This window comes from Podarcis pityusensis (assembly GCF_964106645.2).
Source record: "Podarcis pityusensis genome assembly, chromosome: 5".
Classification (NCBI taxonomy): Eukaryota; Metazoa; Chordata; class Lepidosauria; order Squamata; family Lacertidae; genus Podarcis; species Podarcis pityusensis.
This window is the reverse complement of record NC_138032.1, coordinates 31605170-31628657: the sequence shown is the minus strand read 5'-3', so window position 1 is coordinate 31628657 and position 23488 is coordinate 31605170.

The following is a 23488-nucleotide window of genomic DNA, read 5'->3' as shown; positions in this document are numbered from 1 at the left end:
AAGATGTTTTTGAATGATTAATGATTTTCATGCAACAGGAACGTAAAAGCAAAGCACTCTTTTCTCCCAGTTGCATCCATCACAGGTTTGGCTGAAATCAACAAGGAAGCAGCTGCTATTGTAAATGTGCTAATACGGGTGCTTACTCACTTCTCCCCATCTAAATTGCTCCATGGGTTTGGGAGTTCTGAAAAAACTAATCTTGCTTTGGAAGTGGAACCAAAAGTATCTGGAATCATTCTGTGCTATCATTTCCAAATTTTGTACAGTGCATGCATGGCTGGCCACAGCTTTCCTTTCCTTTGGATCATGCACATCTCCCTCCCTCATATTAACAATTATTACGTGCACATTGAAAAATAATGTCCCCCTCCAAAAAAAATAGGCAATCAATGTTGTTTTACTATTGCATATTTTTTACAAAATCAAGATTATTTGTCTGTGGTGTTTTGCCAGTGTGCATCGCGTCAACATTGCACAAAAATTACTTTGCTGAAATCGTACACAAATTCACACCCATACTGCATTTTTGCAGTGTTGCATCAATGTACACGTGGCCATCAAAATCAAAGGTGTGTGGCATGCAAATGTGCTGCAGGACTGAAGGTTGCACCATGCTCCAATTAAAGATTATTATTTTTTAGAAAATCTCTTCGTTAAACTGAAATGCATGGGGAGGGGAATGTAGAGTTAAATGTATAGTTCAGATGTGGCCTTAGTGTCTAGATTGTATCCCTTTCCCTGTTCCCTGTCCTCGGAAGGGATAAAAGAGCATGCTATTTATTTTGTGTATGCATTTCTTTGTTCTTTAAAAATGTCAAAGCAGTGTCTGTCTGCACTCAGAATTCCAGAGCGCAGGGACAGCTGGTGTTCTGCAAAGTGTGGACAGCACTAGGGACAGGATGGCAACGTCAGGAGTAAGGTGAGTTTTCTCTTCCCTCTTGCAGCTATTTCCACATAGTTCTGAACTCCTGAACTCCACATGGTTCTGGGCTCAAGACCATCTGTAAAGAAATAGTAGGAGGGAGGTTTATGCTTGTGCAGTGCAAAAATTATTTAATCAGGTAATGCATCAAATAGATATAACCTTTTCTGTTTTGTGTGGAATATCTGTTAGTTCTCAGCCCAGAGCCTAAAATGAGCACATAGGTACCTGGAAATTAAAAGCCATATGGATTTAAATTACGGCTAGAATCCTATACCTACTTACCTTCGGTGAAACCAGTTGGACTTATGTCTGAGTAGTCATGTACAGTATAGGATTACACTGGAAGTCACATTAAGCAGATCAGATTTATATATAGGTTTTTGCTGATTCATATTGACTTCTGATGCCCCCTGGTGTACAGATTCTCAGAAATTTAATTTGGTCCTCATTTTTAAGCAAACTGACCTGGTTCGTATTTCCTAGACTAATGCATGGGTCAAAACACTGCCACCCTTCACTTTTCACAGTTGTCAAAATTTTATGATGGAGTTCTCAGATAAAAAAATGTACCAAAAGGACACATTTTAGATTCAAATCCATATAAAATGTACAAAAATGTGATATGTTTTTTAAAAGCTGTTTTGCATGTGTCTAGACAAAAATAATAGATCGCTACAGGAAAAAAGACATAATTGACTTATGAATGAGTACATGTGAAACTGACCAGAAATAAATGGATCCATTCACTGTCTTATACCACCTCACCATAAAATTTTGGGTCTGAATTAGGAAAATCTGCTCATCCTTACTTGGCCTTCGAAATCAAGGGAACAGATGGAAAAGTATAAATGAAATATGAGGTTTCTCACCATTTGTTTAGAACATCCTGCATCAATTAACAACTTCTCACATTTGAATATGTCCAGACCAATCCATTTTTGTGAGACTTGTACATGGAATGATTACAACTGGCTTACACAGCCTCTGTCTAAATTAGCACTCTGCTTTGAGATTATGTTGTATTTGTTGTACACACTTAGATTAAGTCTCGTTGAACTTGATTCAGGCTTAGTTATGAGTAGACATGTACGGGATTGCACTATGAGAGGTACTAAACCAGGAGTCAGCAAACTTTTTCAGCAGGGGGCCGCTCCACTGTCCCTCAGACCTTGTGGGGGGCCAGACTATATTTTGAAGAAGAAAAATGAATGAATTCCTATGCCCCACAAATAACCCAGAGATGCATTTTAACTAAAAGGACACATTCTACTCATGTAAAAACACGCTGATTCCCGGACCATCCACAGGCCGGATTTAGAAGGCGATTGGGCCGGATTTGGCCCCCGGGCTTTAGTTTGCCTACCCATGTACTAAACTTTCTGGGATAACCTTGCTTTAGATCAGTAACTGCTGATTATGTTCACAGCTCCAAAGTGAATAAGAAGAGTATGCTTTTAATCAAACTCAAGAAAGGAAAGGTGGATGAATGCAACATGACATAGAAAGGAATACACTAAACACGTGAATGTGGGTGGATGAATCTGTTAATTTGGCTTCTTTCAGGTTCTCATTTTTCCTGTCTTAAGTTCAGTTCCCCAAACTTCCACATCAGTATTATTTAACAAGTTTTCATGAAAATTCATCAGCATTCACCTAGGAGACCACTGTAAGCATATAGAAACAAGAAAAGATTTTGATTCACTTGTAGTGTAAAAATCATTATGGACAATATGGTTTGATATAAAAATTGGAGTTCTGATGAGTATGCACTTGTAGATGTTTAAAATGAGACCCCACAGAGGGGATGGGGAGAAGTCTCGAGATTCAGAAAATCTCTTTACAGTGATACCTCGGGTTAAGTACTTAATTCATTCCAGAGGTCCGTTCTTAACCTGAAACTGTTCTTAACCTGAAACACCACTTTAGCTAATGGGGCCTCCTGCTGCTGCTGCGCCGCCGGAGCACGATTTCTGTTCTCATCCTGAAGCAAAGTTCTTAACCTTAAGCACTATTTCTGGGTTAGCGGAGTCTGTAACCTGAAGCGTATGTAACCCGAGGTACCACTGTATACAGATATGTTTTTACAAGTTTGCGTTTAAGTGTGCTTTGTATTTGTAAAACCAATAAAAATGATTTGGAAAAAAAACACATCAGCATTTCAGCACTAATTTATTCTAATGGACACATGTTTGTATGAAGGTTTCCCCAAATATACCCTAATATAATGCATTTTTGTATGTTATTTTCACTAATTTATGCATTTGTGTGCAAGTCATATACACATGACTTGGCTGAAGGACCGCACCACAAATTGAGAGAAGCACATGTTGATGAGTGCATTTTAGTTCTCCTATTGTTTCAGAAAGTCCATATTTGGTAGGTTCACTTATAAACATGAACTGAATTTCTACCCCATCCCAATATCATAGAATCATAGAACTGTAGAGTTGGAAGGGACCCCGAGGATCATCTAGTCCAACCCCCTGTAATGCAGAGCTATATGGGGCAACTCTTCAACCCAAACAGCAACATGCAACTAAGGAGCTCTGGCCTGTGTCATTGCAGCCCATATTGCATGAGATTTCCAGCCAAGAGTACCGGAGGGTGAAAGTCCATTCACTTGAATGTGTTTACCAATAAAATTCTGCAAGCCCAATGGGACGAATGATTCCATTTTTTAAAAAATTAGATAATATGGTAATGAGAAGGTAGCATGGAACATTTATATTTGTATGGCTACAAAACAAGTATTGTAGAGATGGAAAGACATCCATTCTGGAAAACGTTCAGAAGTAGGAAGAAGGACTAGAAGAGGACTAGGGTTCCAGGTGGAGAAATCGAAACTAGAAACAGAATTGTTAGAACCAAAGATTAAGGTACTTTCAAGGATGTATAACTTGCTGTTGAAATGGAATACACAAGATGAAACGGTTAAATCGGCTATGATAAGGTGGGCACAGGACATTGGGTATAACATCATGTTTGAGGACTGGGAAAGGTTGTGGAGTAATGGATTGAAATTTACTGCATGTAACGCTTTGAAAGAAAATGTAATGAAAATGATTTATAGATGGTATATGACCCCAGTCAAACTTGCAAAAATTTACCACCTGTCTGATAATAAGTGTTGGAAATGTAAAGAGTGTGAGGGAACGTTCTTCCACCTCTGGTGGACTTGCCCTAAAGTGAAGGCGTTCTGGGAAATGATTTATAATGAATTGAAAAAGGTATTTAAATATACCTTCACTAAGAAACCAGAGGCTTTCCTTTTGGGTATTGTCGGCCAAGGGGTGGAAAAGAAGGACCAGACATTTTTTATGTATGCAACAACAGCAGCAAGGATACTTCTCGCAAAATATTGGAAAACTCAAGATCTACCCACACTGGAAGAATGGCAGATGCAAGTGATAGACTACATGGAACTGGCTGAAATGACCGGCAGAATTCGTGACCTGGGAGAAGAGAGGATTGAGGAGGATTGGAAGAAATTTAAGAATTATTTACAAAAACATTGTAATTTGAGCGAATGCTAAATAAGATGCTAGACCAAAATAACTGAGCACCACTAAACTTAGAAGTTTTTTTTAAGAAAATAAGTAAGACTGTGAAAATTTAACTCCTTTCGAGAACTATAAGATTATGAAACATAGAAGGGATATAAGAATCTAAATAAGATGATAAATTGCTGACAAAATGTTATAACGATGAAAGTGGGAGCGGGAGATGTGAGGAAGTCCAAAGAAAATGTGAAACTATGTTAAGACAAATGTTATATTGTTTATTATGTTTATTTCTATTGTAAAACCCAATAAATTGCTTTAAAAAAAAAAAAGAAATAAAAACTGCCGGTACTCACCAAAAAAAAAAAAAAAAAAAAAAAGGAATGCTGAAACACTGAATATTTATAGATTTACAACACATGAGATCATTTTTGAACATTCAATAGAAATATCAATTTAATAAGTCCTCTTTTTCAGGTTTGTGGCTCCCCTTAAAGAGGGAACAGCTGATGAATAGTAATTATGATAGAATCATGCTCTTTTGCCAACAGACTAGTAAAATGCAGATTTTTAAAACAGAGATAACAAAACTTCTGCCAGTTGTTAATTTCTGCCATGCTTATAATTAACTTGAAGGGATTATTCTATTACATAATGTATCTATAATTTACAGTTAAATAGTGCAGATCATTTAATGAATTTTAAGAATAAAACTACATTTAAACAGCTAAGATTTTGTGACAAGGATCTCTTCTGGAATCAAATAACTGTAATTATGAGTCGGTATTCTGCTCTTACTTTAGAAAACATTTATAAACTAGGCTAATTAAAATTCTTAGTAATAAAGTAAAACTTATTATTACACGTTTAAATAGCAGAACTGTAGTCATGCCAAGCTGAAGTGCTTAAAAAAAAATCCAGAGTGAGCTTAAGAGCAGAAAATAGTCTACAAACAATTGTGAGTGAAACTAGGGCAGCCTTCCCCAAGCTGCTGCCCGCAGTTGTTTTTGACTAAAGCTCCCATCACTCACAGCTTGCATAAACAGGGAATTCTAGCTCAGATTATTGAGGGTGCCAGTTGTGGAAAGATGAGTTAGGAACCTACATAGGGAAGTGAGAAGACACCATTTTTCATTCCAATATGTATTTGTCAATATCAGCACTGTCCATTCCACTACAATTTCCACAAATGTCTGCTTAAAAAGCTCCAAGGAAGGTGAGTCCACCACCTTCTGATGAAGTCAGTTCCGCTCTCAAATAGCTCTTGCCATCAAAAGTTCTTCCTGATGTTTAGTCAGAATCTCCTATCTTGTAACTTGAAGCCATCAGTTTGGGTCCTGCCCTCTGGAGTAGGAGAAAACAAGTTTGCTCCAGCTTCCATGTGGCAGCCCTTAAGATATTTGAAGATGGCAAGCACATCTCTAAATTTCATCTTAACTAAACATACCCAACTCCCTCAACCATTCCTCACAAGGCTTGCTTTCCACTTCTTCAATCATCTTGATTGTCCTTCTCTGCACACCTTCTAGGCTTGCCAATATTCTTCTTAAACTGTGGTGCTCTCACCAGGGCAGAATAGAGCAGTATGTATTATTACTTCCCACTATACTTCTGTCGATGCAGCCTGGAACAACATTAACTTTTTTTTCTTCTTTTTTTTTTTTGCTGCTGCATCACACTGTAGACACGTGTGAAGCCTGTGGTCTGCCCTAGATCCTGTTCACATGTATTGCTGGCAATACAGTTTTCTCCCATCTTATATTTGTGCAGGTGGTTATTCCTGTCTAAGTGTAGAATCTGACATTTGCCCCTTTTGAAATTCATTTTGTTAGTTTTGGCCCAGTTGTCCAATCTGTTAGGTTAGTCTTGAATCCTGATTCCATCTTCTGAGGTACTAACAACTCCTCCTGGTTTGATGTCATTTGCAAATTTGATCTCCTTACTTCCTTCATCCCAGTTGTTTATAAAGATGTTGAGCAACAATGAGCCTAGGACAGAACTCTGCAGCAGGCAGAGTTTCCCCCCCCCCCCCCCAGGCTGACAAGGAAGAAATGGTGAGCACCTGTTGGGTTTGGTCATCTCTCTACCCAAACCCTCTGTCAGAGGGACAGAGGATGACTACCAAAGGTAGAACCCTTTCCAAGGTGATCCTACAATGTGGATCTAGCTGTGTAAAGCATTTTAAGCATCCCCTCTACTAAAACATTTTGGGTTTGTGAAAACTTCAAGAGGCTTGCTAATGGCTCAATTTGAGATGAGAAAATGCTCTGTTTATTGGCTTATTTAATGCAATTGCTGATTCTAATCTTGTGCTAGGGAAAGCAATCCTAACCGTTGGCTGGGAGCAGAGGTTTTGGCTTAGCATATCACCTGAACTGAGCCCATGAGTTAGAGAACACACTTCGAGGTCTAGGTTCAAATACTGCTGTATAGCCCTTGGCTACCTTGATTATTACAGCCAATATATTGTTTGTCTCATAAGCAATTTGATTAAGCATTTTGATTTATTCTCGATTTTCTCTCTAAGGGTTAATAGTATAATAAATGCCTATTCCATCATTTTGCATTACTTTAGTATGATCTTAATAAGCTTCCAACCTGCTGTAAAAAAATAATTTAAATTAGTCTGTTTTGTTCCAGATTCTTTTAATATGAGACACCACAATAATAAAAGAGAATTTTGGACTAGCAATAGGCATACTGTGCTGGCATAATGGTGCTTAAGCCCTTGGATTGCTTTACTGACATCTTTCTTCATTCTAATATATTCTATATTAAGACTTTGACATTTATATGTGAGTTTTCTTTATCAGCAACATATTATTTAAAAAATAATTTGTATGGCTAATCTGAAAGACAGATATATTAGACCTGGAGAATGGCTAATTTTCAGTAAGTAACTTTAAACTATGTACAGCTTGTCATATGATTCAGGTCTTTCATGGGCTAGTAAAACAATAAGGAATTTATTGATCACTGCTTGATTAATCTTATAAACACTGTGGAACTTTGAAGTTCCACAGTGAAATACTGAAGCATGGTAAGTATATCAAGAATTTGTTATATTAGTCTTAAAAAAAACCCCAGATGTGCCAAAATGAATTTTAAATGAATTAAACTCTCTTTTAAAACTTACCAGCTCAACTGTTGCTTTCACTCTCACAAAACTCTTTGAAAATGACTAAAGTTTATCATATGCCTTAGGCATTCATACTTACTTAGGAGTAAGTTTGGCTGAGCCAAGTGGGACTTATTTTCATGTAGACATGCATTGGATCAGACTGTATGTCAATCTTTTTTTCATTGCCTTTCCTTTCATATGCACAGCAAATATTTAAAACAGTATCATATTGCAAACATGTAACAATGGGGCATATATCACAGGGAATAGTATTGTTTCTATTGTCTTAATAATGTCTTAGAGGACCTTGTATCTTGCTGGAATCCTCATCTACTGCATCATCTTGATAAATGATAGGACCAACTTTATTGCTAAGAAGTTTGCTAGAAATAACCAAATTTTCTCTGATAATCTGAAATGAAGATGGTGAATGGTAGGGGTGTGTATCTGCTTTGTATGTAGCCCAGATTATGGGGCAGATTGGGGAGATATGAAGAAGGTTTTCCCATTTCATTAATGAGGCATTTGAGGTAAGATCAGGGGTCCCCTAAGCTTCCAAATAACTTTTTGGCTTTTGCTCCCAAAATAAAAACACTTGGCCAGTCTCCTGCTCCCCCACTGATTCTGCATTCACATGCCATTTCCTCAATGTTCCCATAACCGTTACTTGCCACATTATTTTTTTGAGCTTTCACGCAACATAAAAGCCACTTCCGGAAGTATTATGGAATATGGTGCAAGCTGTGCGCCCACTTTTGTATTATTTGCAAATGAACAGTTTTTCAGACAGATGCAGACTCAGCAGTCCTCCTGGCCATCTTCTGACTTGCCTGGATTTAGTTTCAATTTGTTGGCCCACATGCAGTCTAGACACTGCTGCTGAATTCCTCCAGCTTCCCCGATGTGAATGGGAAGACAAGATAGACATGAGTGACATTTGAATACTGATGCCACCAAATCTCCAACTCTCTAGAGTATCTCCCCCAGCAATTCAACTGCATGCTAATGCTGTAGGGAACCAGCCAAGGTGTCTAACAGAACCATCCCAGGTGAACTTTCTGGAATCTATCCTGAAATCAAGACAGCAAGTCACTGTTCCACATATATGAAAACCAATGTGCCACAGTAGTTAAAGTGTTTGGCTAGGACACAGGAGATTAGGGTTCAAATACCCACACATTGCTACTCACTCTGTGTACTTGAGCCAGTCACTATCTCTCAACCTAACTGATTTAACAGGACTCTTGTAAGGATAAAATGAGGAGGAATACAACCATGTACACTAACTTGAGCTCCTTGGAGGAAAGGTGGAATATGAATGTAATGATGATATAATAATAATGTAACCTAATCATATACCCAATCATAAAACTTTCTGTCATGAGGTAGAATTATGATAATTCTTCATAGTCCTGTCACTAAGTATAAAATCTTTCCTATTGATTTCCCCCCTTTCTCCATTCTCTAAGACTGTGAATGGCTGTCTACCTTTTACAAGAAATCTCTCACCCTGAACTTTAAAGTTACTACTTTCACTGGATTAATGTTAGTCAAAGGGGTTTTTCTTCTGATAAAGGTGTCACCCTTGGTTCAAAAGGTTACCTTTGTTACCTCAGCAAAATGTGTTTTATGTAAATCAACACCTATGCTTTTCCTAAAATGGCTTTATAAATACCTGGAAAATATTTGTTTTAATAAAATTGTTTTTTGAGTTCATAAAAATCCCACAAAAACTTATCCAAATAATTGTGTGAAGTGTCTTTTTAAATTACCTTCAGTAAAGCTGAACATTTGCAGAATATGTCATATCAAATGCTGCTCCAGCCTGCTGGATTAGCATTGCACCGGGTAGCTCATAAAATGGCTCCCCGTTCAGTCAACAACCCTTTTAAAATATTGCTCTTTTTCAAAATGTTATTACTGATTATGTACCCTAGTTTTAAGACATCATGCAGATTTGTTTTGCAAGCATTAAAGCACTTACGTCTCCTCAGAAACCGATGAGCTCCATTTCTCTCAAAGCTATCAAGAATTTCCAGCGTCTGGGTGGGTGGGGAACCACTTCCATCGGTAAAGTCTTAATCTTTCACTTAATGAAACCAGTGGAATAGGTGCCAAAACATAATGGCATGCTGTATGTGCTGAATCCATTAAAGAGTTGCTTCAGTGCCAGTTTGCAAGGTGGGAAAACCATTTTTTAAAAAGAAGTAAAAAAGAAATTAAAATGGGCTTTTTATTCCTTAGGAAGAATATTACTCTATGTGTTAAGCTAGGGAAATTGGAGGTAATCAAGATTTAGAAGACCCTGTATGAAAGTAGGACTGGGTGGAATGCATGCCCAGTGCCAGAATTCAGGGGGCCCTTAGCACAGTGCCAACAATGGTCTCTCACCTCAGTATAAATAGACACAACCTCAATGTGGGCACACAGTGTTGTTGTTTTTTATTGTACTGCTGCCATGGAGGCAGCAGTGACACTGCTTATTGTCTCCCTGCTGGACCCCTAGACAGCATATTTTTTGTTGTTGAGTGTTGGTGGTGCTTTAGAATGGGAGCCAGAACTACAGATTCCATAGATCTGTAGCCCGCAGCATAGCATTTTGGATAAATTAAGATGGCAGGTGGTTGTCATGGACTGGTTGGATGCAGAGAAGTGGTGGGAAGCACTGGCTGGGGAATGCCAGGGAAAGAAGGCTCAGAGCCAGGGGATTGGTGGTGGGATGACAATGATTGGGCAGAGGGTGAAGAGAAAGCAGGCTGGGAGGATGAGGTGTTGGAAGCTGAAGAGGCAACTGGGTTTAGTGAGCAGGAAGAAGCTGTGGCAGAAAGCAGTTCAGACTCTGAGGCTGAAGTGGAAGATGGAGAAGAGCGAGGCCAGGAGACAGGGAGACAGGCCTTTGAAGAAGCCAGGGAGTTTTCCCCTCCTCAGTGGTCTCCTAAAACAGAAAGAAAAATGAAAACAGAAGAGCATATATTGTTTGTGTGCAAACACAGTTTGCAACTGCTTGGGAAAGACCCTGGAGAAGAGGAGCCTTAAAGAGTGGTGGGAAGGCGAGGACCTTTGGTCCTTGCAACTGCCTCATTGGAACAAGATCTACTGCAAAGAGTTGCTGGGATCACTAGGCCTGCATTGTTTCTTTGAATAAGGAGCTAACTTCATTGACACCATGTTATCTATTGCTGATCTACACCTGACTCTGGCTCCTGCCAGTGGTCGACGCAGGTAGGAGCTGAGTGTCGATCCAATCAAAAGCGTCACAGCCCCTTACACACCACTAAAGCAGCCATCTCAGTACCTGGTGCAAAGGGAAATGAATGGCTGGACAGCTGGGTCAGGCTGGTGAGACCCAGGAGACTTTGGCCGGTGCCTGATTTGGCTGACTGCTTACACCGGGCCTGACTGAATATTTTAGCTCAGGAAAATTCTGGAAGTTCCTGGGACTTTCAGGTGGGGGTGGCTGGTAGCATTTTCTTTCTCTCCCAGAGCTGTATGTGTGATTGTTACATCACATGTCTGTGTTTACATTCCATGCTTGGAAAGTGTGGGAAACGGAAGCCAGTCCTATCTTTTCCGTTGTATTGTACTTTTGTACTTTCTCTCTCTCGGAGAAGATGTGAGAGGACGCCATGATTGCTTTGTCCTGTATATATTGCTTAATAAAATAACTTAGATTCCACACTTCATAGCCTCAGCTTCCAGCTTTACTCTGCTGTTTGAGTAAAATAATAATAATAATAATAATAATAATAAATATTAATAATAATAATAATAATAATAATAATAATAATAATAATTTATTTATACCCCGCCCATCTGGCTGGGCTTCCCCAGCCACTCTGGGTGGCTTCCAAAAGAATATTAAAATACTGTAATACATTAAACATTAAAAGCTTCTCTAAACAGGGCTGCCTTCAGATGTCTTCTAAAAGTCTGGTAGTTGTTCTCTTTCACATCTGGTTGGAGAGCGTTCCACAGGGAGGGCGCCACTACCGAGAAGGCCCTCTGCCTGGTTCCCTGTAGCTTTGCTTCTCACCATGAGGGAACCGCCAGAAGGCCCTTGGTGCTGGACCTCAGTGTCTGGGTAGAACGATGGGGGTGGAGACGCTCCTTCAGATATACTGGAGTATGCACATATCTTCATATATGTGTCGCTGCTGCACAATAGGACTGAAGAGTTATGACCGTCCCATGCTGCACTCCAGAGGAAGACGCCTGTAGAGGTTTATCTTGATCTGGGGGCTGTGTGCAGTGCCCCCCGGCTCTTCTGACAGTGGCATCCTTCCTAAAGATTTTGAGCTGGAGGTGCATGTTTCATAAAGTAGAGCTTTTTGTGGAAAAAGTAGAGCTTTTTGTGGTGGGAGGATTATAATTACAAGGGAGCCAAAGGCTTCCCACCATTTGCCTTCTTTTTTGAACATTTATTAAAGGTACAAACTACTCCAAGGGGCTAGACACCACATACTTTCAAAACAGGGCTGGAAATGATGCCGCCCACAGATGTTGCTGTCTCTCCAATTCCCACCCACTATCATTGTTGGGCAAGAAAGAACAGTCTATCCAGTTGGTGGTGCAGGCCTTTGCATAGCCCATAGTTTTGTTCGCCACTTTGATATGCTCTTTTATGATTAAGAAGTATACTAATGTGTGCAAAACTTTTTTTTGTACCAAGACAAGCCCTACTCACCCATCCCCATAGATTTGATGACTAGATCCCAAGCTAGCATAAGTTTCCTGTCCACGTGTAGATCAAAGGAGCTGCACATTAAATTCCCTTGAAATCTCAATGAATATGTGGTAAGACATTGGTGTTGACAAGCCTATAACCATTATTATGTCAGCCGGGCTAACTTGATTTAAATACGATCACCTTAGTGTCACATCAATACACAATACTTCACAAAAATTGTGGTCTGGATGGTTTTTGAAGTTCTGGCAATCTTTAGGTGGAGGTTTTCTTCAGGAAATCTCCAGTAAATCCCTCTTGTTTCCGCAAAATAATCTGAATCCTGGTTCTACTGTGCTGATCTTAATATAATTAACATTTATTGTACACTTAAGCTTTTCTTCAAAGAGAAAATAATTCAATTACAGCCAACGAACTATACCATACAATTAATCATTTCCTTCTCCTCTGAAGTTGCATTTGTTCTCTCCATTGCTACCGTTGCTTCTAAATTACAAAAATGATGTGTCCATTTGTTTCTCTATAGAACAGCTTTTTCCATCCATGAAGGCCTCATGTGATTGAACCTCCAGCTTCTCTGGATCTTATGAAATAAACGAATAACTCTCTAGCACTTACAGCATGTACATCCAATCTCTGATATTTTCAGATGCAAGAAAATTGCTCCAAGAATAACACATAACATGAGTCAAGAGCTTGTTATAATATGACAAAACTTGAAATGATTCTTCAGGGGGATTGTGGTTTACTAGAATCTTCTTCCCTTATAGTCCATGAGCTGTTGCAGAGGTCCTGACACACTTCGCAGAGCATAAGAATCCCTAGCCCTGTTACTAATATCACCACTTGCTCAACTTGAGTGGAAATATTCACAGAAGGGTTTTAAAGAACCAAAGACATGCTGGTTCATAGTTGGGTATAATAATGAAAAGCTGGCTGCAGATTCATTGGGATGAGGGTTGCTTTAGCTGAAGCAGGGCTGAGTAAATAGCTTTAGCAAGATCAAGGGGTTGGGTCTGGACTTCACATTTTGTGCACAGAAAGGTTCTTTCTATTCATGGGAGGTAGTTGATTCCATAGGCTGAGGCTCAGCTAGAAAGTGTGGCAGGAGGCCCCTAGGAGAAGAAGGGGGAGAGGAAATCTCCTCCGTTCTGCTAGTGGAAGTGTCCCGTCAATAGAACTATACTTTAGTCAGAAGTGAATGGTGAGAGAAAGCTGAATCTTCTCCTAATATGTTTAAGTAAAAAAAAAGCGCACCGCTGGTTGACTCACTGACATGCACTAGGGTTATTTATCTGTAACAGATATATTCTTCTGATAAAACACTTAGCTTTTGGCAGAGTACGGTATATCTTACAATCAGAGTTAAGATTACATTTTCCAGGGTAGCTATATTGACTCCAAAGTGGACCTACCCAAGAGTAAGTGGTTTGATAGCTGTGCGCAGCAACAAATTTATTCTGGAAGCGAAACTGAAGCCCTTCAGCTCACTTTGCCATTACGCTGAAGACACTTAGGAAGCAAATTAATAAACAAAACGCTTCCACTGCCGAAGACAAAGCTCTGTCGAGTCTTTTATAAGGCTTGTGAAATGAAGTAATTTCCTTAAATGAAGCCCCTACATATTAATCAGAAGTTCCACTATTGATTTCAGGGGCATTTAATTAGTCTCCAGTTGTAGAAAGGGGGGAAAGTGCATCTAGTTCGGCCATGATAGATTCTTTGAGAATTCATTATCTGTTTTTCACTTAAAAAAAAAAAAAAAGGTGCACACACACACAAACTGTCTTTCAGTTTCAATGAATCAATCATTTTCCATCAGCACCACTCCTCCGATAAGCTAAGCCAATCACTTTTTTAATCGATTTGGAGTGGTGAAAAGTTGCCACAGATATGGGATCCTGCAGCAATCAAAACAGAGAGCAGCTTCAGAATTGAAAGTGACAGATTTATTCATCACATAGTTAACAAGCCTTTGAAGGGAAAGAGTGGGCCTGTCAGAGTTCTTGGGCTGTGTAGAAGAAGACTGTAGTGTAATACTGAAAGAATTGCCAATGAGCACTTCAGTGGAAAAAAGACTAGATAATATTTTCATTAAAGTTCCAGCATGGTAATGTGCCCGAACACTGAACTCTACATTTAGATGTTCTTAAATTAAATGTTAAAATATTTGTTTTTTTAAAAACCCACCCCAATACTGGTAAACCTATTGTCATTCACTCACAATAGCTGTAATGGAGGGTCGTGTGAAAATAGCAGATTTTGACATTTTTGCACAATTTCAAACTGTTCCAGGCTAAGTTTAGAAGGCACAAAGATACGCTGAAACCATCAATTTAAGATCTCATCATTTCCTCATTGTTATGTTCTGAAGGGCCTTTTTGTCTTTTTGGCTCAGTGCCCTTTGCAAAATATTGTGAGAGCCCTGTGGGGATGTTTATGGGATTCTGTAAGATCCTGCTGGGTTTCTTTCTACTGTACTTTTAATGCATTTGTGAATTCACTATGTTTCCTGTCTGTGAGCACAGTAAGCATGTCACTTAACCATCCATTTGCAGATCATGCCTCATGGCAGTTTGTCTAAGATACCAGCCTTTCTGTCACACTGCAATTAGAAGAAACTTTATAAAAAAAAAAAAATCACTGAGGGGAGTGAGGGAGGAGAGAATCCTCTGTTAAAGTACAGAGTTCATATATAAAACTGTATCAGTTTAAATGGCACATGGAAAGCAGAATAATTGTGACTGCAAGCATGAAATGAAGAGAGAGGTGGCACAAAAGCGATTTTGGAAAACATGGCTGCTGTTTATTTACTATCAGCAGTGCGGCCTTGTGGGAAACAAGTAGTTATTCAAGGGTGGGTAGGGAGGCCTTCCTCACCCCAGCAGCGGAGGAAGCCTCTTGGGCTCCTGGGGTGGTGCGCCCATAGGGGTGGGGCACACCACAGGGCCTGCCTCCTCCCACTCAGCCACCCTACAGCTGGGGGGAGGCAGCGGGCAGACTGTTAGTGGCAGTGCGGAGCCTGCGCGTGCCCAAGCCACTGCGTCCCTCCCAGGAGGCTGCAGGCCCTGCGGTGAGTGCTGCCTGGCATTTTGTCGCCCCCTCAGTGGTGACACCCGGGCAATCCGCACCCACCGCACCCACTTCCTCCACCCTTGCCTTACCCGCCCCATCTTGGTGCCCCACAAATCCAGGTGGGTGTTACAAGATAGCACCAAAGATAAACCTTACTTAGACAACAAGCCCCACAGACCAGGCAGGCACATTTTGTGTCTCACCTTTCATCTTCAAGGTGCCTAAGGGTCTCACCACCCCCTACCCTGTGGAATAATAATAATAATAATAAGAAGAAGAAGAAGTATACCACCCTATACCCACAGGTCTCAGGGTGGTTCACAACATAAAATCACAATATAAAAACACAAAATACATAATAAGAACAAGAACAAGCCAATAATCCCCCCTCCCCAACACATTTTAAAAGGATATTAGATGTCAATCTGACTGGCGCCTAAAGGTAAATAGTGAAGGTGACAGTCAAACCTCCCCGGGAAGAGGAATTCCCACAGATACCTGTCAAATGTGACCAACTAAACTAGGAAACTAGGAAAATGCCAAGCAATCCAATTCACAAAGCAGCACATTAACCTATTTAAACAAGCCAAATTAGCACGATAAGAGAAGCAGTACAGAGTAGGCAAAACAAAAAAACAAAACAAAAAAAAACAACAACCCATAATGATCAGTCAACAAGTGAACCAAATGGCAAAAATATCCTGCTCAACTCCAAAAGGCAGCCAGTGAAATCTGTACTGCGCTCAGGGAGAGTGAGTGGGTGGAGAATGAAAGAGGCAGGTGGTGGAGCAGAGTGGTCTTCTATCTAGCCTTGCAAGCCCCACTCAGTCATAGCATGCATGAGCATGCTGCATGACTGAAGTCATGCCAGAATCCCATTCCTGGTTTGGCCACAAAAGCCCTCTGCTGCTTGAGCTTTGAAGCCCAGTAGCTGAAAAGGAATTCCTCTCATCAGTAGTAGCCTTAACAGTGTGTAATGATGGCTACATTAATTGGGCTCATGTCTTCCTCTGATACCCTCATTACTGTCTGACTCCCTGTCTTTATATCACTGTAAATAATGGGCTTTGATACATAATTAAGCAATAATTTTGTTTTCACAAATGCCTTTCATAAAGCTTACCTTAGGCAGAAGCTGCTCATCCAGTAATCATGAGAAGGCAGAAATATTAATCTGTTTGGTGTTTTTAGCATATATAATCCAGGTTTGTGGGAACGAAAAAGGATTTTAAAATAACAAACAATAAGGTATAGGCATATCAAGTGTCAATCTTGTTCTGGTGCTCATGGATACATCTACCTACCATGGCTTTCACTTTCAAGGACATACATTGGTTTCTCCAAGTTTGTAATAACAAGATTCCTTTGGTTTCTTTAATGTGCTCTTTAATGTGCTCCTGCTCCTCACCCTCTCTTCTAAAATGTATCTGGTGGGTTATGATGCTTGCACCCAAAAGCAGGTCAGAGCTGTGGACAACTTTTCTCAAGAATCAGATCCAAAGAGAGAATCATAGAATCATACAATCATAGAATCATAGAGTTGGAAGAGACCACAAGGGCCATCGAGTCCAACCCCCTGCCAAGCAGGAAACACCATCAGAGCACTCCTGACATATGGTTGTCAAGCCTCTGCTTAAAGACCTCCAAAGAAGGAGACTCCACCACACTCCTTGGCAGCAAATTCCACTGCCGAACAGCTCTTACTGTCAGGAAGTTCTTCCTAATGTTTAGGTGGAATCTTCTTTCTTGTAGTTTGGATCCATTGCTCCGTGTCCGCTTCTCTGGAGCAGCAGAAAACAACCTTTCTCCCTCCTCTATGTGACATCCTTTTATATATTTGAACATGGCTATCATATCACCCCTTAACCTCCTCTTCTCCAGGCTAAACATGCCCAGCTCTCTTAGCCGTTCCTCATAAGGCATCGTTTCCAGGCCTTTGACCATTTTGGTTGCCCTCCTCTGGACACGTTCCAGTTTGTCAGTGTCCTTCTTGAACTGTGGTGCCCAGAACTGGACACAGTACTCCAGGTGAGGTCTGACCAGAGCAGAATACAGTGGCACTATTACTTCCCTTGATCTAGATGCTATACTCCTATTGATGCAGCCCAGAATTGCATTGGCTTTTTTAGCTGCCGCGTCACACTGTTGGCTCATGTCAAGTTTGTGGTCAACCAAGACTCCTAGATCCTTTTCACATGTACTGCTCTCAAGCCAGGTGTCACCCATCTTGTATTTGTGCCTCTCATTTTTTTTGCCCAAGTGCAATACTTTACATTTCTCCCTGTTAAAATTCATCTTGTTTGTTTTGGCCCAGTTCTCTAATCTGTCAAGGTCGTTTTGAAGTGTGATCCTGTCCTCTGGGGTGTTAGCCACCCCTCCCAATTTGGTGTCATCTGCAAATTTGATCAGGATGCCCTTGAGTCCATCATCCAAGTCGTTGATAAAGATGTTGAATAAGACCGGGCCCAAGACAGAACCCTGTGGCACCCCACTAGTCACTCTTCTCCAGGATGAAGAGGAACCATTGATGAGCACCCTTTGGGTTCGGTCAGTCAGCCAGTTACAAATCCACTGAGTGGTAGCATAGTCAAGACCACATTTTACCAGCTTCTTTACAAGAATATTATGAGGCACCTTGTCAAATGCCTTGCTGAAATCAAGGTAGGCTACATCCACTGCGTTCCCTTCATCTAGCAGGCTTGTAATTCTGTCAAAAAACGAGATCAGGTTAGTCTGACATGACTTATTTTTCAGAAATCCATGCTGACTATTGGTGATCACAGCATTCCTTTCTAGGTGCTCACAGACTGTTTGCTTAATGATCTGCTCCAGAATCTTCCCTGGTATTGATGTCAGACTGACTGGGCGGTAATTATTTGGGTCCTCTCTTTCCCCCTTTTTGAAAATAGGGACAACATTTGCCCTCCTCCAGTCTGCCGGGACTTCGCCTGTTCTCCAGGAATTCTCAAAGATGACTGCCAGTGGTTCTGAGATCACATCTGCCAGTTCTTTTAATACTCTTGGATGCAGTTCATCTGGCCCTGGAGACTTGAATACATCTAAACTAGCCAAGTATTCTTGTACTATCTCCTTAGTTATTCTGGGCTGTGTTTCCTCTGCTGAATCATTTGCTCCAAATTCTTCAGGTCGGGCATTGTTTTCTTTATCGGAGAAGACTGAGGCAAAGAAGGCATTGAGGAGTTCAGCTCTTTCTGTGTCCCCTGTTTGCATTTCACCATCTTCTTCTCTGAGTGACCCCACTGTTTCTTTGTTCTTCCTTTTGCTACGAACATACCCATAAAAGCCTTTTTTGTTGCTTTTAACCTCTCTAGCAAGCCTGAGTTCATTCTGTGCTTTAGCTTTTCTGACTTTGTGTCTACACGTGCTGGCTATTTGTTTGAATTCCTCTTTGGTGGTTTCCCCCTTTTTCCATTTTTTGTACACATCCTTTTTTAATCTTAACTCAGTTAAAAGTTCTTTAGATAGCCACCCTGGCTTCTTTAGGCACCTTCCATGTTTCTGTCTCATTGGTATTGCCTGACGTTGTGCTTTTAGTATCTCCCTCTTAACAAACTCCCAGCCATCATGAACTCCCTTTCCTTTTAGTATTACTGTCCAGGGGATCTCACCCAGCACTTCCCTAAGTTTTATGAAGTCAGCTTTCTTAAAGTCAAGAAATTGAGTCCTAGTATGCTTGGCTGCTCCTTTCCGCTGTATAGTAAACTTCAGAAGAGCATGATCACTCGCGCCTAATGATCCTTCCACTTCTACCCCACTAACCAGGTCATCAACATTGGTTAGGACCAGATCTAAAATGGCTGTTCCTCTTGTTGCTTCTCCCACTTTCTGGACAATGAAGTTGTCCAATGAAGAGACAATGAAGAGAAGCCTTCTCTGAGTTGGGACTGCTGAATCTCCAGAATTATGGTCAACCCACTTCAGTTGTACACCCTGGATTTGCTTGTATGTTGTTTGTTTAGCTGTGCGCAGATTACACTTTAAGTTTGAAAATGTAATTTAGCGTCATTTAAATGGTCCCTTGTTTCCTGGATTCCTCTGGTTGAAAATGGAAAATAGCCTATACACAGCTAAACAAACATGGATGGTGCTGGTAATATTCACTATCTTTTAAATATGTGTGCATATGTATATTGAACTAGGGTTTGTATGACTTCAGCTGATTAAAATAGAAAACATGTGACACTGAAATGCAGTAAAAAAAAAAAAGCCTCTCTTTCAAAGTGGCATAATCACTTTGACAGGGAAAGTGAGTAACAGATTATTACAGAGTTTGGACAGATAGATAGATGATAGATATAGATAGATAGATGATAGATAGATAGATAGATAGATAGATAGATGATAGATAGATTGATAGATTATATATAGATACACAGATAGATAGAGTCTTATCTTCCTAAGAATTTGATTCTGGTATATATGGATAATAATTTCTTGTAATATTTGTTTGAGGTTAAACATTGCATTATAATATTAAATGTCGCCTTTCCCAATTTCTTAGTTAGTTACATTAATTCTTCCTTTAGTGATTCTGTTAACAAGTACAGCATGACCTTATTAAAATGGAAATCCTCTTAGTCAGAAGGCCACATCATAGTTGCAAATCAGATGAAGAGATGAGGTTGAAGATGTGGCCAATAGGTGTGCAGCTTGGTGTACTATAAACTTGTGTTCACAGCAAGCGCAATATCCTACAAAATGACAGTTTCTTAGCACACACATATTTTTTTTCTTTGTGTGTTGTCACTGAACTGTGTAAATTGGTTTGAATAAGAGGCTAGAGATCAAACTTAATCTTATTCTGTTTACCCGAACTAGGATAAGTCCTTTTCAACAAACATGCAAATTGAATCAATCCAATTCCATGAATATGTCACTGCATATATTTCCCTGCCTAATAGACCAATTACATCTAGACTTTGTCTTCTGCTGCACATTTCCAGGGAGTGTAAGGATACCAGGCTTGCTGAAGTAGAAAATGCATAAAACAAACACATGTCAATATGTTTATATTGAAGCACTGGTATGTGGCCTTCAGGGATTCCACCTTGAAACCTTTGAGAAAGCTGACTGGTTATGCCTATATTTGGAGTGCAAGAGAGTTACTTGTGCCCTGACCAACAAGGATGCTCCATGCTCAGAACTAGGCTTTATTGCAGATATCCCTTTCGTATCCATCTCTGCAGGCAAAACAATGTTGCATGAATGTTACCCCTTGTTGGATTTGGACAGCAGTACATACATCGCTGCACAGATACTGTCTGTACTGGCAGCTCTGAGTCCAGCTATGGAACCCTCATAGAACAGCCCTGATATGATCATAGCTATTTTGACCTTGTTAATGTTGAGTAAAAGGAAAATAATCAGCTCTCAAGTATTTTGTTGATAGAAAATGATTTTGACAAAATAGACATTGATTCCCACTGTGGCATTCGTACAGAGCTCCCGGTTGTTTCACAGGCTATTGACCTGTAAACCACTGCTTTATTCTTCCGCCGCCACCAACCAGGTTTCTTCTGGTGAAATACTGAGTCTCAGCCAGGTTGTAAAGTCAACAACGAAGATTAAAGTTTACTGAAGAACAAACAAGTTTTAAATATATTCAGAAAAGTTTCTCAACGCGTGCCCTTAACTAGATGTAGCACTATCTCACACTGTCACACTCTTCTCTCTCAATTCTATCCCTGTCTCTCGCTCTTGCTCTCACAACCGCTATGTTCGTCTTACTGACTCTGTCTGACTCTGACTCCTCTATCTCCCAATGGTAAAACCGCTGGGCTGAGCCTCAAAACCAGGTAGGCTCCACCTCTGAGCTTTCTCATTGGTCAATCTACATTAACCATTTCCATCAAACAAAACCACAAGGAATGGGCAAACGCCACACCCACCCACCCACCTAAAAAAAGAGCAAACTCCAGTCCCGACGAAGTATTGGGGCTTCTTTTCATATCTGCAAAGAATGTGCTTCACTTTCTGCTATCCATGTCTAGGGAAGGAAAATAATTGCAGTTACTGTAAATTTAATGTGAATCTACCAAATTGGAGTTTGCTAAAACAATACAGAGACTGAAATGCAGTGATCCTTCACAATTTGCACTGCACCCCACCCAAAAACATATTAGGGAAATATGCACAAAAATTCACATATTAGTATGACAGAGAAAAATGCATTATATTAAGCAAAATGGCTTGCAAATTTTTCTGTGTTAAAAGAAATGCACACTAAAATGCTGGTAATTTTTTGTAAGGACTTTATTTAAAAAGAACAACGCAGAAACAGATGGAGAACTCTGGAGAACTGAACATGAGTGGAGAAAATGAGAGAAACTGAAATTGGCAGGTTCGTTCACACAGTGTGTGTTGTGTGTGCAGTGGCAGGACTTTGCACAAGTGGAAAACATGATTTTTCTGATCCTGTGGACTTGTGGCACTGCATACATCCTTATGCATGACCCCCTGTTGCAAACTACAGTGTGTGGACAGGGAGTACAGTGCTTGCTGTTGTCTTTAAGCCATTTGCTCATTGTATGCACATAGAAGTGTCTTAATGTCTAAATAGGTCATCTGATAGAAACAATGCAGAGGGAGGAAAATCTGGTGCAAGATTTATGTGATATTCAAATATTGATTCAAAATGTATCCCATTCATTTATACAAGGAACATGCCACTTTATGCAGTCTCTCAATATATATTATGACACTAAGAAAATTTTACAGACTAAATTTATTTACTACCAGAAGATAAAATAACAAAAGTGATGGAAACACATTCATTCATCTTTCAGCACCAATTTAACCCCCCTACCCCCGACTGAAGGACTTTAGTTAACCCCCCAAGAGCACTTGGTTATTTGCTTTTGTCATATGCAGAAACTACTATTACGGGGGGACCAAATCCAAAAAAAGACATTTCACCACTTAGAGCAGTTGAAAAGATGCACAACCCTATTTGAAGTTACATTCAGGTCAGGCCTGCGTAACCTGACACCTATCTGGCTGAGCCCAGTCCACAAACCCCACCCCATCCTGGTACTTGATTATCTCCTGTATCTGCTTCTTACCAAGGACTATTAAGAGAGAAAACAGTGCTGGTAATCTGTTTAGGTGGATGACATTTGGAGGACCTACTTTAGCCCTCAATATCTACATTACTTTGGATGGATCAAGCTTCCTCAGGCTAAGAAAATGACAGATTTTGTACCTTTGCTTTAAAGCAGAAGTATGGACATTCTGGCCATAGCTGTCAACTTTTTTCTTTTCTTGCGAGGAATCCTATTTGGAATAAGGAAATTTCCCTTAAAAAAAAAGGAAACGTTGACAGCTATGATTCTGGCCTTCCAGATGTTGATGGACCAGATGTTGCCACACCATCCCTTAACATTGGCTATAATGTCTCAAACTAATGGGAGATGGAAATCAACAACATCTTAAGGGCCAAAGGTCCCCCATCCATATTTAAAGGCACTTGATGACAATAGCACTTTCCAATTCATGACCCCCAGCCTGTGACGTAGCATGCAAGGCTGTTGTGGGTGCACCCTGGGTTGGTGCCCTTGGTGGGTGCAACAGGCATGCACCCAAAGGGCGCACTCACGCCACCCTGTGAGCCCTGCACCCTGAACAGGAAGGCAAGACATTGTGGTTTGGCAATAAAAAAGCCACAGCTCCATAAGGCAACAGGTACTGCCATGTAAAAGAAATGTTAGACATCAGGACAGAAGCACCTACATCAGTAAAATTAGCACAATAAACCCCATGTGTGAATGCAGTCTGGAACAATCCAGAACTGGAACATACCTTTCCTGACCTACCCTGGATAGAGTTGACAAAGTGGGGTGCCCTATACATCATTGCCAAGAAAGGTTCCATTTGTAGAGCAGGATCTGACTCAGCTCTAAAACATCTGTATCGAAACTTCAAAGTAATGCTTACCGAACCACCATGTGCTTAGATGAATAAAAGTTGGATCGCATGATAAAACAACTGACAACAACAGCAGCAGAAAAGATCATGGTGCTCATGTGAAAAGGATATATGCCCCTATATGTGGGGGTGAACAGGTGTTCTCGAATCTTGATCAGCAGGTGTCTGCACTTTCAAAGCAAATATGTGATTCACATGAAAAATAACTTTCAGACTGGAATGTCCTTTTTTCTTGG